The 16,701-nt window shown below is 38.5% G+C and overlaps 1 protein-coding gene across 1 annotated transcript in view; it reads right to left on the bottom strand.

The window, feature by feature from the left end:
* Positions 1–16,701, bottom strand: part of LOC129770706 (beta-1,4-glucuronyltransferase 1) — a 91,950-nt gene that overhangs the window by 56,616 nt on the left and 18,633 nt on the right. The window lies entirely within an intron of this gene.

Here is a 16,701-nt window from a genome sequence, read left to right as displayed (position 1 = left end):
TACAATATTTGCCATACAGCTAGTGATTTGGTTTGGGGGCACTTTTTACTCCCTTACCCGGCCAGGCCCTTTCTTGAGATAGCTGTAAATCTCGATGTCTCATGCAATTCTAAGACATCCGGAATAAAAAAAATTTTAAAAACCCTGATTTCCGGTGATTTTTCGGTTTTCAAAAAACTCAAATTTTAACGTCTGCAACACTAATAAAGTTCAAATGAGCTAATATTTTGCATAGGGTATATTATCGTGCAAATCAACATTTCACAACAAGTTCTGAATGAAAAATCGAGATAACTATTTTTATTGGCACTTAAAACCATACGTTTCGTCTCGTATTCTGAAAAAAAAAGCCCCATAGTGTCGATTTTTGGCAATTTTTTTTCGAGATGACACTAGATTTCATGCAATTTTAAGAAAATTGCAAAAAAAATTTCGAAAACCCCGATTTCCTTTACTCCCTTTACTTTTTACTTCGATTTTAAAAAAACTCAAACTTTGACCACTTTTCGCCACTCTCCCTCAAGTCCGATTGAGCTGATATTTGTCATAGGGTGTTTTTTGAGGTGGTTAACATTTTGTATAAGGTTTCTTTTTGAAATTTCATGGTCGATTTTTCCCATACATTCATTGGCACCCTACTATACAAGCATGCTACTAGAAGTAACTATGGCAAATTAGAGTGTTCAAATACATCTGCCAGGTACCTCAAAAATCGGGCGGGATTCCGTCAAATTGTGACCATTTAGTCGCTTCTATGTTATCCGCAATATCTTCGCCTATTTTCATTTCCCAGCTGAGTTATACAATAAACATAAAAACAGATACTCATTTTATAAAATCATTAAAATCAATAAGAAGAATTCGAGCATACACGCAAACATAGACCCAAGTCAATCAAACTAATCCGTTTAATCTAATAATAGCAATTTATAAGAATAGCAATTTATCATATTTCACCATAACTCATAATGACTCAATTTCACTAGACGACCACATCAATGCAATTTGTTAGTACACAATCAAAATCGCTACACAGGATGTGTTACGCAAGGAATGCTCATTAAACAAGACAAAGCACTAAAGCCTTTCTCCACACAGTCACCCCACCGCCCGGAAGAAATCAATTGCCATATGCTCGTCATGTTTTTCTTCTTGCATATCACTTGCCTCGTCCGAGCCACACAATAGCATCATATTCTCTGATGTTATCCAACGCTTTCTCAGTCTTTTGCTGTCGTAGAAAAGAGCTCTCCCCCATTCATAGGAAATAGGCAAAATTAAATCAGTATGCTCTCGTCTGAAAACGCACACCAGCAGATTGTTTTATGGATCAGAAACAACGGTCGACTTGAGCACGAATCCGGAGTATCTGAGCAGAAGCTTTTTACCTATTAGATGTTTGGTTTATTGCATTTAGCCGCCATCACGCTTCACCTGACACGCTTGTTTGTCGTTTTCGTCCACGGTGACCCACTTCGTTGTTTGTTTGTCGTTTTCGTCCACGGTGACCCACTTCGAGACCATTACCGACCATCCATCAGCTAGTTATCACAGCGAATGAATGTGATTGCAGTCGAGTGAACGCGTGATTCAAGAATTAATGATTGCATCCGAAGTGATGATAAATAATACTCCGAGCAAATGGACCTTACGATCATAAATCTCTCTACTGCTTTGCCACTGTCTGATTTCTCCCTTTTCTGGATACGTCTGTTCGATTTGAACATTTCGATTTAATTTCTGCAAAATCCAATCGACTATCCAATCGTTTTGTAGTAAACCAAACAGCGGCGGTACAAATGGTACCCGCGCCGATATAATCGAAGCCCAATGAGTGGAAGTGCATCTCGTAAAAGTGGGCGGAGCAAACAGATTTATTGATACTCCCAAAATCCGTAAACAAAAGTCTCTTTTCCTTCCGGCGCCAAAATTGGAAGCGCGAGAAAAAAACGGGAAAAAAGTATACCAGTTTCTTGGTTCCATTAAATGAGCTATTTCGCTGACTTTTAAAATCAATTTGCCGTCTGCTTTACGATGTCGGCGTTAAAAGTAATTTCCGAAATCACTTTATCTTATTAAAGAAGGAAGCTGCAAGAAACGGGCGCGTGGGCTGATAATGCTCACACATACCGTCTTGGTAAGGGTAAATCGGTTATTTTATCACCAATACCGATAATCAGCCAACAAATGAAAACAACACGCAAATGAGATCCTTTATTGGGTATATCGCTAATCAAGCCATCTTATGATATTCCCTACTAAACAAAGTTCGAAGCTAACGAAATCAGAATATATACGATGCTGCGAATGACTCAAATGGATTTTTCTACCAACGTTCCAATTAGTTTTATTTTCTGCCATTCCCGCGCTCTCAATTCTACAAACAACAAAAAGTAGCGAACGCTTTCAATTTTCATCGCAATAAAGTTCACGATATATTGCTTATGCTTTCATGCTGTCTTCAGAACGTAAATTGTCTCCCGATAGCGATTTCTTGTACATGTTGCGATTTTTTCTGCCTATAAACAGCTTCAGCACCAGCGCAGATCGTACATTTTTCCCCAAACAGGGACATGATTATGGGTTTCCTCTCCGTTCGGTAACCAAAATTCCATTTCTTATTTAAAGAATGTGCAACGGCGCTATATATACAATGCTGCCCAGTTGAACAACATTATGTCGCATAGTTTAATGCAATACAAGAGAGAGAGTTTCAGTTTTTGTTCGATGGAACATCCCAAAAGTAACAAAGATGAAAAGAGGTTGGTTGCTATAGTTCCATAGTTCTTTCTTTGCTCAATCGTCCTCATTGAAATATCAACCCCTGCACGTCATGACGACCAGTGTCCTCGAGAAAGGTTCCAACCTTCGCTGAATTTTAGGCCGCCGCATGAGACGGTTCACTTTGGCGCCTGAATAATGTATTGGGAAAGTTTCATGCTATCAGGTCAAGACGTGACGCACTCGAGGGTAGCATCCAATGACAGCATCTTGAGTGGGTTTAATGAGTTGAGAGTCTTGAAAACTTTCCTAAGATTAGGAGTGTGTAATCAATCTTCAAAGCAGTACTTTCACGAAACGTAAGTTGTTTTGAGAAATTGACTCCATGGTTTCACTTCTTCGTGTATTTTTAACTAAAGTATTCAAATGAAGCGCAATTTTGATGGAATGAGCATCTTCTGATTGAAACGACGTTTGCATGATACCTGATCATCAAATTAAATACCATGGCACTTACAATGCACATCAATCCACTATTTTTCAATTTTATGCAATAAAGACAGCAATCGGACCAGTGGAGACGATCCGGCATAGTGGTAACATCCGTACCTCTCACGCTTAAGGTCACGAGCTCGATTCTCAATCCCGACATTCTTCGAAAAATGGAAGCAAAGTGACGAACCAGCCAAAAGTGTTGAAAGTCACTATAAAAGTCCCCGCACACTGCAGCCTTTTTTTCAGCCGATAGTTTGGTCGGGTTTGGTTGATAGTGCGCATACCGAGCCAACTAAACAGTCAGGATGGTAAAGAGTGCACACCAGAGTTGCAAAATCTCACACTCACTTTACTGACAGCGCAAGATATTGAAACAACATCAAAATCAACCACCAATGCCCCTGCAGTTCATGACAAATGAACCAAACTTAATTACATGCGACCCGAGATGGAAAATGAAAGGTGGGAATATTTTTTAAATCTGTGACGTCACAGATTTTGTTTATGTATGTTACTTTTCTTATAATAGTCCACTACAAATGAAAAGTTTTGTAAATAAAGTAAAAATAAGCAAATGAAATGAACGAACTATGTATGTTACTTTTCTTATGGTAGTCCACTACATATGAAAAGTGTTGTAAATAAAAGTAAAAATAAGCAAATGAAATGAACGAACTAGTTTTTTTTTTCCCTAAATCAATGCTAGCGTTCAAAATTATAAGGGCCCGACATTTTAACAGAAACTGAAATTACAGTATTTTTGAAGTGTTCTAAACTTAATTTCAATTCAATTTTACTTCTCGTTACGTCGGCCAAAAACGTAAACGAACAAAGTCAGAGTCACACAGTCTTTTGTTCCTTTTACGGATAAACATTTGACAGTGCATGGGAGAAAAGGTTGCAATTATTTTTCATATAAAATAAACTTGAAAAATAAATTTAATTGACTCCGTGTGACTTAGATTGAAACGAAAGGTTTTTCGCTTGCGTCTTCGTTTCAGACGACTGACTGATTTTCAGCACCCTAACTGTGAAAAAAGTAATTACAATTTCTGACAAAAGTCATGAAAGTCACTTCCATGAAGTTACTCTAGAGTCCAAACACATAAGAATACTATTCCTGAAATCAAAGAAAAAAATAAACATTTTAGTTCGTGATATGTTCTGCTTTTTCCATAATGCGAAAAATATGATTTGGAAATCTGCAATTAGCTTTTGTATATCCTCTTTCAACGTTATTCGTTGACACATTCAATTTTGTACCATTTGAGTAACTGACTGGTATGTCTGGTATGCGAACTTCCTATCTTCCTGGCTACTAATACAATCAAAGTTCAACACAACCAAAACCCGTGAATCTTCCCACCTTCTATTCTTCATCTCGCATTCGTTCCACTGTCTCACTGAGAATTACGTCCGAAATTTTCATACGCATCTTCGATCAGCTGACAGTGGAAGGGAACAAAATTCCATACAAGGAAATATCATCTCACTGACACCGCGTCAGACGTTTAAACGCGTGTTCGTGTGTATGTTTTCCTGGTATGTTTCTAGCCCCGGTCCCATTTTTGTGCCGCTTATTGCACACACATCGATGGGCAACGGCACATTTGAGTGCTGAGCAAGGATGCAAAATTTCGAAAGAACATGTTGAAATCGAAAAGCAATTTTGATCAGTGCAAAATATCTCCACCGATACTCTTCACATCTTTCTATCGCGGTGCCGCTGTGCCTATGACCGCTGGCTCACCATCTCGTTTTTTTGACGTGGGACTACGTCTAACCGAAGTATATGGGGGGTAAAATGAAAACCTAGACACAGAACATGCAGGAAAAAATGAAAGATTCCGAATGCTTATAACTCGAACATTTCTTACTGGATCGGAAAGATGTTTGCATCAATTGATAGGGAATATTTCTACGCTTCTATCGCAATTAATAAAATGTCATTTTTCATTAGATAAACAATTGAATAACTGTAAAATGTTAAGCGTTATCTAAACGCCCTCACTGATCCATTTTGATTGGCCCGATCTACGGTTTCCCTAACGCAGCCATCAAAACCAAGCAGCCTTGGGGAAATCAACATTACAAATACATGAAAGTATGGGGACTTTTGTTCTCACCGAAATGTGTTCCCTAACACAGACTTCAAAACCAAGCAGCGTTGGAGAGATCGGCATTGCAAATACATGAAGGTTGCAAATACATGAAAGTTTCCCTAACACAGACTTTAAATACATGGAGCTTAGGGAAATTGGCATTGCAAATACATGCAAGTCAGGGGTGTTTCTGTTCCGACTGAAATGTGTTTCGCTAACACAGACTTGAAATCCTAGGAGTGTGGGGAAATTGGCATTCCAAATACATGTAATCGGCGGCATTTTTGTTCCGACTGAAATGTGTTTCCCTAACACAGACTTCAAATACATGGAGCTTAGGGAAATTGGCATTGCATATACATGCAAGTCGGGGTATTTTTGTTCCGACTGAAATGTGTTTGCCTAACACAGACTTCAAAACCATGATGTCTGATGAAGTCGGCTCAGCGAATAAATGCAAATTGCGAGTACTTTTGCACTCGCTTGCAAACTAGAATATGTTTCCTTAAAACGGTCTTCCGGGGGTACTTCGGCACTTGCATGTTTTTTTTTTTACACTCCGAAAAGTGTTTTCCTAACACGGATTACAAAATCGGGTACGAACACCACGCTTTGGCTCGGTTGTTCAAGATTGCATTGAAGGATGTGCCTTCATATCTTCTGCTCTATAAGTTCCCACGCATACCATTTGATGGTTAGGCAAGATGTTGATAACCAATTGCTGCGATGACGCCTATTGATTAAGCAATATGCGTTCGACGCACATGTCAAAATCGAAACTGAGTGCCTGAATTTCATTAAATCGAGCAAATTCGCGGTTCGAGAAAAACGTACACTTGAGAGATGCAAACTTCAGAAGGAAACGTAAAATAAAATAATCGTTTGATAATTCTTCCGTTCACATGTTTTGTCCTAGGCATCATACCAAACGTAAAAGTACTGTCATTAAATTTACTTGTAACGAAGAACATAATCTATCACAATGCATGAATTGATCTTATATGGAATTATACAATCTTTTTACTCACAAAGCAAAAATATTGAATTCAATTAAATTCGGGAATTGTTTCATTCAATCAAAAATTTAATCAATACAAACAAATGATTGCTAAGCTAAGGTAGTCCCACGTCAACCTTGCGGTTATATCATAGATATAACCCACCCATTTTTTTTGATATAGTTTTCGTTCCATCAACAGAAATATCAGTTCATTCTCGATGTCAGTGAATGCTCAAGCCGAAAATATCACCTTTCATTGCGTCCTGGTGAAATTTTCGTTGGTCATACACCCATAAACTCAGCACTCAAATGTGCCGTTGCCCATCGATGTGTGTGCAATAAGCGGCACAAAAATGGGACCGGGGCTAGAAACATACCAGGAAAACATACACACGAACACGCGTTTAAACGTCTGACGCGGTGTCAGTGAGATGATATTTCCTTGTATGGAATTTTGTTCCCTTCCACTGTCAGCTGATCGAAGATGCGTATGAAAATTTCGGGCGTAAATTCTCAGTGAGACAGTGGAACGAATGAGTGTGGGGAATAATGCAAAAAACCAAATGTTCCACGTGACGGAGTGTCGGTCGCATATAATTAAAGGCTGATTTAGACGATGCCAGTTAGCGCTCTAGTTGAAGTATCCAGTGAATAGAGAACAGACACTCTGTTCAGGTTAGAGGCCAATTACTTGTTCGGTACTGGTACAAGTAACTTGAACAGATTGTCTGTTCTCTGTTCACTGGATACTTCAACTAGAGCGCTGACTGGCATCGTCTAAATCAGCCTTAAGTTTGGTTCATTTGTCATGAACTGCAGGGGCATTGGTGGTTGATTTTGATGTTGTTTCAATATCTTGCGCTGTCAGTAAAGTGAGTGTGAGATTTTGCAACTCTGGTGCTGAGTTTATGGGTGTATGACCAACGAAAATTTCACCAGGACGCAATGAAAGGTGATATTTTCGGCTTGAGCATTCACTGACATCGAGAATGAACTGATATTTCTGTTGATGGAACGAAAACTATATCAAAACAAACGAGAAGTTAGCCAGCGGTCATAGGCACAGCGGCACCGCAATAGAAAGATGTGAAGAGTATCGGTGGAGATATTTTGCACTGATCAAAATTGCTTTTCGATTTCAACATGTTCTTTCGAAATTTTGCATCCTTGGTGCACACACTAGCCAACTGTCGGCCGAATATTTTCGAAAGACTGTATTCAATTTGTGTTTGACAACGGAGAAGAGAACGGTGAAGGAAAATCAAAAAGAGATTCAGGGAGCATTGGGTGCCTCCCATTCTCAATGATTCGCACGGCACGTATGTCGGATGCCCAAATTAAGAGCGAATTGAACTATTGGCCGACAAACAATCGTTGAGTGTGCGTAGATCGATGCTAGTACTGCCAGTACTGATTAAACGGACGGCCGATGGATGACCGACCAAATAGTTTGAATGCAATCGAGAAGGCTATCAAACTTTTGACGTGGGACTACGTCTAACCGGAGTATATGGGGGATTTCTTATTGGATCGGAAGAATGTTTGCATCAGTTGATACGGAATATTTCTACGCATCTATCGCAATTAATAAAATGTTATTTTTTATTTGATAATCAACTGAATAACTGTCAAGTTTTTTATTAGATAATCAACTGAATAACTGTCAAATGTTAAGCGCTATCTAAACACCTTAACTAGCTAGTTTTGATTGGCCCGATTTACGGTTTCCCCAACACAGCCATCAAAACCAAGCAGCATTGGGGAAATCGGCATTGCAAACACATGATAGTATGGGGACTTTCGTTCGCACCGAAATGTGTTCCCTAACACAGACTTCAAAACCAAGCAGCGTTAGAGAAATCGGCATTGCAAATACATGATAGTCGGGGGTATTTTTGTTCCGACTGAAATGTGTTTCCCTAACACAGACTTCAAATCAATGGAGCGTGGGGAAATTGGCATTGTAAATATATGCAAGTCGGGGGCATTTCTGTTCCGACTGAAATATATTTCCCTAACACAGACTTCAGAACCAAGGTGTCTGAGGAAATTGGCATTGCAAATTAATGCAGCTCAGGGGTATTTTTGTTCCGATTGAAATGTGTTTACCTAGTAAAGACTTCTAAACCAAGGTGTCTGGGGAAATCGGCATTGCAAATACATGCAAATCGGGGGTATTTTTGTTCTGACTGAAATGTGTTTGCCTTACATAGACATCAAAACCAAAATGTCATCATACCAAACGTAAAAGACTGTCATTAAATTTACTTGTAACGAAGAACATAATCTATTGCATGAATTGACCTCACATGGCATTGTACAATATTTTTACTCACAAAGCAAATATATTGAATTCAATTGAATTCGGAAATTGTTTCTTTCAATCAAAAGTCACAGGAGGGTTGTGTCCAAGACACGACCGCATAGTTGACGTAGGATTCCGTTAGTCTATCTGCTGCATGCTGATTTTGGATATGTTTGAAGAATTACATTGTTAAACTCTTCGATAATGATTTAGGTCCGTTTTGTTTGGTTGTAAAGTATTGTTTGTTCACTCCACCAGTGTCCATAGCCGAGTGACAATGATAGAAGAATGGTGATTAGTCATTTTTTTCCAATTCATTTATTTGTAAGGCTCAATCGCATCAGCTTTGCGGAGCCGCTAAATCAAGGTTTGTTTATACAAAGTTTACTAATTGCTATTTTTAGTAGGATTCGACCGAATACTCGCGGTTTACTCGAGGTTAACCCTTTCATTACGAGCGTCGTCTATAGACGACATCCGCGCGACGAGCTGTGTGTACGAGCGTCGTCTTTAGACGAAATGAAATTCATACTGCTCTTCGATCACACCAGCGCGATGTACATACTTTTCGGCGCAGTGCTCCGTACAGGGGTAGCACTTTGGCGGAGCAAACTGCTGTAATGAAAGGGTTAAAAGGGCAACAATTTTTGTGGGACGGGTCAGGTTAGGGATATGGATATGAGGTATCGTTGTCTCAACCGAGAGTTGCCGCACGCACTATGGCATTGTGCATAATGACCAGGGATAGCATCTGGTGTTCGACTATCTGTCGAGGGTGTGATTAGTCATTAGATGGTGCGTATCACGTACCAAAGCTGCCCTCTGTGGTCCTGGGCGAGATGGCTCCTGTGTTATGTATGGATGAAATAAAGAAAAAAAGCTCATCAAAGTAATATAAGATAATTATCATTATCGAACACAAGATAATTATCATTCATTCATAATTTTTTGTTTTCTGAGTGGTTATTCAACCCATTTCCTTTTCGCTTTAAACCCAACGGAACAACACGATACAACAATGCCTCAATTGGGCTAACAGCACCCAATACGATGTGTAGAGCATATGTGAAATCACTTTTTCGAATATTCCTTCATTTTTCCAATTTTGCTCGTCGCATGAACTTTCCTTGGGAGAAAAAAAATCGAGGGGTTGTATCCGAGACACGACCGCTTAGAACGTAGGACGTAGGCAATATTTTTTATTTTAATTTGTTGGTTTATCATTACGGATATTATTTGCAAATACGTCGAAATTTCATAAATAACTCTTTAGTAAAAAGTTCCGAGGGCCCTTAAAAAGTTTAATGGCTTGCGTGGTTTTGTAAGATAATTTCGAGAAGCAACGATTATTTCTTTCCTTTGCGAGAACAAAACACTAATTGGTTATATGTCGCAATGTCGCAATAACCAGAGGCATATTCCGTGCATCGCCATTCAACAAGCATCAAATACGCGTCTAACAGATGAACAATATTCGCCAGCGTTCACAGCAGAGCACGAAATGAGCACAATTAGCGACCTTTGTTGTTTCGGGCACAGGAAGATTCTGCGAATTTTCCTCAGAGGACATGCAATACATATATGCTAGCGACAGCTTACATTCTATGCAAGGGTGTTCGTTTACTTCGTTTACTTCGCAAATATTCTCTTTTCGCTATCCTCCTTCGTTGTTTCTAGTCTAGCGGCTGCATAAGTTGCTCTATGCTGACAGATTTGTTCGGGAAAGTGCACAAATGGACAGAACAAATGTATGAGGAAATTGCAATGCTTCCAATTTTCATCAATTTAAATCGTATACAAACTATGGGATTGTAATGTGTAGCATATCAAACAAATCTTTGAAATCTTCCGATTCGATTGGTATGCAAATCGTTAAAATCCGTTCGCAGCAAAAATAGTTATTACCGTTAACTTTATTTCATAAAAACGTGAGCTGTTTTCTGATATGGCACCCTTATTGTAAGACGTAGTCCTACGTCAAAAAAACGTTTCATATTTCAAGTCATTTTATTACAACCGCTACCATATACAATTTTACGCTTACAGTTGTGCTAAAAGTTTTACAGTACATGATCGGTGATTGATATTAAATTTCACGAAGCTATCAACATAAAAGTTCCAAATTTAAATTTTATTTATATTCTATCAAGCATAAGTTCTATTCAGTTCATCGAAACATCACTCTTCAATCAACCCATCGAAAGATCCTTATTGGAACGAAAAAAACACTTATTCATCGCTCCCAACTTATTCGCCAGCACGTATGCAATCAGCAATGTTCACACTAGTTACAATGAGCACTATTCATTTGTGCACGTCGTTAATTAAACTATCGGCCACGAGGGTATTTACATGCTGATTACCCTAAGACACCTTGGATTTGAAATCTCTGTTAGGGAATACATGTCAGTGGGAAAAAAGCTCCCCCTACTTTCATCTATCTGCAATGTCGATTTCCCCCAGGCAGCTTGGTTTTGATGTCTCTGTAAGGGAACACATTTCGATGGGAACCAAAGCTCCCCTACTTTCATGTGTTTGCAATTCCGATTTCCCCCAGGTAGCTTGGTTTTGATGTCTCTGTTAGGGACTCGCCGCATGTGTCGTAGATTTCGACCAATCAGAAGTAGATATTTCCGTTAATATAAGGGTTGAGAAAGGTTGAGGGGATAGTTAGTTTCATGACATATACTATTTTATGCATTGTAAAAAATTGTTATGGACTACCGAAATTGATTGACGCAAAAATCTCATTAATCCATCATGAAATGACTGATCAATAAGCACTTGAAATTGGACAATTTTCACGGTGCGCTCGATTTTCGATTTTCAATTTGTACCCCAACATGTTCCCGAAGGACGTAATCCTACGTCAAAAACCAATCGGACCATTGTGTTTGTCTGGTTCCGACCGGGCACAGAAACTCCTGGAAAAATAAACCAATTCGCAATTCGAATGACATTTCGTTTTTCTAATGCCAGCAAACAACCAAATCAGATGCTAGGCAGAACCCAATTGTCAAAACACTTGCTCGTAAGTTATATAATATGATTCTAACGAAACGCGAGGAACACTTACTCATAGAAAACGAAAAATACGAGAAAATGAGTTTTTGGACAGCTTCCCGGTAAACAATTCTACCAGGTGTATATATATATAAGAAAACAGATTTTTCCATTTACCAAAAAAAAACAATGTTCCTGGATGGCTTAAAATATTTATTCAAAGTAATGTCAATCGGAAGCTGTAGATTTTCCCATCTTTCAGACAATTTATGGATATCTCGCCAAAGAACTCGTAGCTTTCTGTGCCATCGAGAACTTTTAGTTCACTTCCGAAAGAATTGAATAGTTATTCAGGGAGTTCGTGTCCCATCGATGAAAAATTGTTAATCGTCTGGTGAATAAGCCGCATCCGATAGATGATCCCCATTGAGTAGCGCAATCGCTTACTTGGCCGGCCTTGCTCGGTCCGACTGGCATTATTATCAAGCAAAATAACTTTGTACTGCCTTTTCCGATATTCCGGTCGGTTTTTGGAACAGAATACGGCTCAATTCGATGAACTGTTTCTTTAACGTTCACTATTCCACTACAATAGATCAAACTAAACCTATGATATAACCGCAAAGTTAACGTAGGACTGCCGTTGGCTTAGTAATCAGTTGTGGTTTTTTTTCAATTAGCAACAATCGCACTTTGAATGTCCCTCATTGGGGACGACATTGCCGCTGCGCAGAGCTATCATTTGTATGTATTGATTAAATTATTGATTAAACTTGCGAAACAATTAGCGAATTTAATTGGAAACAAATCACAATTTTGGTCAATTCATGCATTATGGTAGTGATTATCGCAGCAAATAGTTACCAACATTTTGCCTAATCACCCAACGGTATGCGTAGAAGTTCAGTGAGCTGGCGACATGAAGGGACATGCAGTCATGAATAACCGAGTCAAAGCGTTGCATTTTTACCCGCTTTTGTAGACCGAAAGCGATTTCCGGAGTGTAAAAATGCATGGAGGTATAAAAGTACTGCCGAGATCTGCAATGCCGATTTTCACATTTTATTGGTTTCGGAATCTGTGTTGGGAAGACACATTCTGGTTTGCACAAAATGCAAGCGAGTACAAAAATACTCGCAGCTTGCATCTCATTTGCAATGCCAATTTCCCCACGCTCCGTGGTTTTGAAATTTGTGTAAGGGATGTGATGTGATTTGTGATGTGTTACATTCTGATTAGCAGAAACGTAAGCGAGTACAAAAGTACTCACAACTTGCATTTTAATGGTTTAGAAAGCTGTGTTAGGGAAACATTTCAATTTGCAAAAACACAAACGAGTACAAAAACACCAGCAGCTTGCATCTATTTTGCAATGCCAGTCTCACCAGGCTCCATTCATTCCCGCGATGGTACCTCAATCGCTGCGCAATCATAACTGAGTGGATTTCCGAGCAACACTCGCTTTTATACCGATTGGTGTGATTTCAATAGCCTGTTTTGAAAACAATTTTAAGGCTATTGAAACATGTTTTTTGATCAAAAAGTAACAAGCATAGAAGGCGTAGACATTTTATGTTTCAAATGGAGTGTTTATCATACCATTTCGATCAGTTGTTTAGGAGCTCCGGCGTTCTCCGGCGTAACGATTTCGTTTTCTTTGTACTTACACCCCAGTATAGAATTGAACGACGTAATCCTACGTCAAAAAACAATGATATTCACAGTTTGCAGTTCGTGAAGCAAAACCATAAAAATATGCCCTCAACGCATACCATGAGACTCGAGTTTTTGGCAGGAGTACTCCCACTAAAAGATCGCTTCAATTTATCTTCTCTTTGGTTCCTCATCCGGTGTATGGTTATGAACCAATTGCACAATGGTCCAGGGAGTGCATTTTAGTGGAAATTAGTATCTAGAGCTTGATAGCTTTTCTACAATTAGTTGCATGGATATGGTTTGAGTTACAACCAAAACTTCAAAGCAGCAATAAACAAATAGAGTTATCACCGTTCCGTTTTTGTATGAAGAACTTTCCTCCGATATTATGGTGAAGACATTTGAAAACATTTTCTCGTACCATGTGAAGACATTTGAAAAAAAAATTATAGGAGGTTGTATCCAAGATACGACCGCATTGTTGACGTAGAACTACACTGTTATTTTATATAAGTCGCTTGTTTCTACCTTCGGATATTATTCTATAATGCTGTGAAATTTTAGAAACCTGCAAGTATCAAATATCATGCTACATGTTATTTAGTATTGCCTCAAAGGAATCGCACCTCTAGGCATCGTTCGTACAACGTGAACCAAACGCCAAACAAGCGTTCGCCATAGCATACATATAGAGCCATACATTGGTGGCTTGAAACTACTAGGAATATAAACACTTCTCATCATTTTGCGCTATTCTCAAAAGAAACGCTTCTGTTAATATTACTGCATTACTTGCATTACTTTCTCATACTCGAGAGAAGCGCAGCTGTCACCCTTAGTGGAGGAAGTTTTGTTACTGGCAAGCGAAACCTAATCACATACAAAATTCCAGAACGACATTTACATTCTTGGTGACTAAACAAGCGAAATAAACTCTTTTTGTTAATAACAACCTTGAAAACACTAGAAATGCTTCATTATGATCAATATTAGCGCAAATGCAATCCTAGTTGAAGGCAGTTTGCGACTGGCACGCGAACCCAAATAACCTATAACATTCCAGTAAGACATTCAAGATGCTTGGTATTCCCCAGATAATTTTTTGGCGCACAACCTTAATGCTTAACGCTTGACGTGCCGAAATCACCTACTCTGCTGTTATTCGATGCGGTGTGACACTCGCGAAGGCTCGGTTCAGTGCGAGCGTTTTTCAGGGCTCGAGCCTGCCTTCCTCTTCTTCTTGCTAATCGCACACTACGCGAAGCGTCCATTTTATGACGCGGAAAGAAAAACACACGATACGAATAACGCGAAAAACGAACAGAAAAACCAAACGACGATATCCAAGTTGGATTACCACTGGTGGGGTCCAATCTTAGATCGAAGCGCAACGAAAGCAAAGTGAACTGGATTGCTCAACAGTCCGATTCCGAATGAAAGTTTGCCTCAGCGAGATCCACTGTTTATACTCTAGGCAAGTGTTCGCCTTCATTTTTCTACTTTTCCTTTGTTCACGGAGACTTTAAATCCTACGATTTCCCCTCCGTTGGTCGTCGATAAGTTGCTCGTTATTGACCGCTCTGTTCCGGAAAGCACACAAATGAACAGAACAAATGTATGGGAAAATGGAAACGCTTAAAGTTTTCATGAAATTTAACCATTTACAAACCACGGGATTCTAATGTATAACATATTAAACAAATGTTACGGTATTCCGATTCGTTTAGTATGTAAATCGCCAAAATCCGTTCGCGGCAAAAATAGTTTTTAACGTTAACTTTATTTCATAAAAACGTGACCTGTTTTCTGATTTGGCACCCTTAATGAAAGACGTAATTCTACGTCAAAAATCACCCGGCATCCCTGCGGCGCACAACCGGTTTCTTGCCTGCATTTGTTTGATAACATTTGTACCGTTCGCCCCAAAGTATATTGAAATACAAAATGTCGGATTACATATTTTCGCAGAATCCCATCAATATGGGTATCAAACGAAAGGGCTTGACTAGTAGAACACAGTTGTTTATGAAAAATTCAAATCCAAGATGGCGGCCACTACAAAGTAGACTTGACTAGTAGAACACAGTTATTTATGAAAAATTCAAATCCAAAATGGCCGCCACTACAAAGTAGACTTGACTAGTAGAATTCAGTTATTTATGAAAAATGCAAATCTAAGATGGCGGCCACTACAAAATGGCGGATTACATATTTTCTCAGAACCCCATCAATATGGGTATCTAATGAAAGGGCTTGACTAGTAGAATACAGTTATTTATGAAAAATTCAAATCCAAAATGGCCACCACCACAAAATGGCGCCTTATATTTTTTTTCACAATCCCATCAATATGGGTATCAAATGAAAGGGCTTGACTAGTAGAATACAGTTATTTATAGAAAATGCAAATCTAAGATGGCGGTCACTACAAAATGGCAGATTACCTATTTCCTCAGAACACCATCAATATGGGTATCAAATGAAAAGGCTTGACTAGTAGAACAAGTCATTTATGAAAAATGCCCAAAAATGTATCAAAAGAAAGCTCTCGACTAGCAAAACATAGCAGATAATGAAAAATCAAATTTCAAGATGGCCGCAGTCCCCAAACAACTAATTACTTTTTGAATGGTTTCATTCAGCTTGACCTGTTTCTATGTATGTTTGAATGTTTGTTGGGTTGACCCACATTAATAGAAAATTGACCCCTTTCGTGTTGAATGATTGATCTGAAATTTGGAACATACATTTCATTCTACTGTCATTATAAAACTGCGTATTCCATGAGCTTGAAAAATTCAATTTGGCCGCCCAAAAAATTGCTGAATAGATTGATTTGGTGAATACACTACACTATGAACAACATAAATTCGAAAAGGTCGCCGCCACTAAATGGTCGACTATGTATTTTTTGCAATCCCCTCAATATTGGTATCAAATGAAATGATTTGACTAATAGAATACAGTACAGGTCGGACTCGATTATATACAGATTCGATTATATACAATTTTTGACTCGATTATATTCGGTTTGGAATTTTTTTTTCTATTTTTAATATGGCTTTTTTCTTGAAAAAATGTAACCTTTCAACGTAAAGGTGAAGTTTAGGTGGCTATTACATGTACAGTGGGGTAAAAATCGTGATTTTTGAAGATTTTGCTTGAATTTTCACCAGGAATTGTTTATATCGATATTGCAGCCAAATTAAGAAAGATAAAAGTTGTGCGTCAAATAACAAATTATGGAGCAGTTAGAGAACTTCATTTTAATTGATAGAAACAATCTAGTTTAATATAAATTTTTAGGATAAAATTAATAATAACACATTAAAAATTAACTTTTGAGTGTGTCACTTCCAAAATGTTATTAAAATTCACTAATTTAGTTGTTCCACTACTATATCCTGTACTAAATTTTC

This window comes from Toxorhynchites rutilus, chromosome 2 (assembly GCF_029784135.1).
Source record: "Toxorhynchites rutilus septentrionalis strain SRP chromosome 2, ASM2978413v1, whole genome shotgun sequence".
NCBI classification, from domain to species: Eukaryota; Metazoa; Arthropoda; class Insecta; order Diptera; family Culicidae; genus Toxorhynchites; species Toxorhynchites rutilus.
The sequence above is the reverse complement of the archived record's forward strand: the minus strand, read 5'-3'. Positions and strand labels throughout refer to the sequence as shown.